This window comes from Silene latifolia, chromosome Y, assembly GCF_048544455.1.
Source record: "Silene latifolia isolate original U9 population chromosome Y, ASM4854445v1, whole genome shotgun sequence".
Lineage (NCBI taxonomy): Eukaryota > Viridiplantae > Streptophyta > Magnoliopsida > Caryophyllales > Caryophyllaceae > Silene > Silene latifolia.
Window position 1 is genome coordinate 266,872,862 of NC_133538.1, and position 1,869 is coordinate 266,874,730.

The 1,869-nt window shown below is 42.7% G+C and overlaps 1 non-coding gene across 1 annotated transcript; it reads right to left on the reverse strand.

Annotated features, from left to right (window-relative positions):
• Nucleotides 1-823: 823 nt before the first annotated feature.
• On the reverse strand, nt 824-932 carry LOC141636560 (small nucleolar RNA R71). The gene has a single exon (XR_012541166.1). It is a non-coding gene; the product is annotated as a small nucleolar RNA R71 (small nucleolar RNA).
• Nucleotides 933-1,869: the final 937 nt, after the last annotated feature.

The window sequence follows — 1,869 nt, forward strand, 5'->3', positions numbered from 1 at the left end:
TGAGATCTCTGCTGCTTGACTGACCTGTTACTTGCCATGGTGAACCGAAATTCCCGATCCTCTCTTTATCTTGTTAAGAATATTCATTTTTGCAATTAGCCTTTTAGGCAACCAATTTCAAAACCCCCAATTAATTGTTACTTTTATAGATCGATAATTAGCAAACAAAATCAACCTTGTCTCTCGTGGTTCGACCCTTACTATCACTAGCTATAGTTTTAGTTTGGAATTATAAATTTAATTTTGGTACTAAACGACGGTATCAAATTTTGGCGCCGTTCTCGGGGAGACAGTGTGTAATTTGCATTTGCTTTATTTTAGTTTATTTTCCTTGTCTCAAGGAACTTTTGTTCCTTGAGGCCGTTGCTTACCTTTGCTTCTAGTTTTGCTTTTGCACAGTTAGAAGACAGGTTTTGAGAGGAAGACATGAGTACTCTCACTGTGGAAATTATGGCTACGATATATGATAATTTTCAGCCAAAGGAGCACCACCTTCCAAAGGGGCAACAGTTACCTACCCCTTCTACCGGTAAATTCGAGTTTCGTTCCTCTAATATTGATTTAGTGGAACGGAATCAGTTCGCGGGTCTACCAGATAAAGACCCCTTGAAACATATGGAAATTTTCACGGACTATTGCTGTTCAATACCTATACCGGAGGGGGTAACTCAAGATGAAGTAAAGGGGTTCATGTTCTTATACTCCTTGAAGGATTCGGCGCGAGATTGGTATCGCTACCTCGATAGAGTAGCAGCTGGAGTCACTGATTGGACATCTTTAGCACTAGCCTTCTACAAGAAGTACTTCCCGCCTTCGAAGACTGATGCCTTGAAGAGTAAAATCACGAGTTTTCAGCAAGGAGCCGACGAAGATTTTTGTGAATCATGGGGACGTTTCAAAAGTTTGGTCCGAGCTGTCCCTCATCATGGCCTCCATCAATGGTATCTTTGCAATCTATTTTACAATGCTCTATATGATGATTACAAAGTCATTTTGGATGCAGCTGCTAATGGTAGGTTCCAAAATAATACCGGTCAAAGTAAAGGTTGGAACACCATTGAGGAGATGGCAGTCCATAAAGCTGAGTTTGGAAGTTCACGTGGTAAGTCACGAAAGCAAAGTGAAGACATGACTGCTGTTGTGTCACTTATAACTTCCATTTCTACCCGTCTCGAGAAACTCGAGACTTCTGAAGCTTCCAAAGGAAAAGTCGAAGTTCCTATTCAAAACTCAGATGAGATCGAGAAGTTAAGAGAGATGGTCCAACTCCTTTTGGTTCAAGTGGCGAATATGGAAGTAGCCGGGATTGAGTCCTCACAGAATTTTGTGAAACAATTGGAGAATATGGAGGCTAAGCAAGCCGCTAATTCTTCAATTAAATGTGAAGGGCCGGTTGAGACGATCAATGCCATAAATCTCAAAAGTGGCCTTTCTTATGAAAGCCCCGACGAGCAAAAGGAAGACTCGGGAAATGATGAAGAAGCTCGTTTGAATTTCGATGCAAAACGATCGAATGCTGATGATTCGGTCGATCGACCGACATTCCCGATCGATCGATGAATTGTCGACAAAATAGTTTTGGTCAGAAACTATTCATACCTAAGCACATCCGTCGATCGACCAACACCCTCGGTCGATCGATCGAGATACCGATGACGATAATTCTCGACAGAACTGTTCACGCCCGGCTTACTTGGTCGATCGACTACCCATACCAGTCAATCGACTGGATCTCCAGAGCAGGATGCAAATCCGTCAACTAGTTTGCAAGATTCATCACTCATTGATGATTTGACGGGGGTTTTAAACCTACGGAAGCCGAAGGTTACTGATCCTACGGCCAGTGTTGCAGTCCCGTATCCGGAGCGT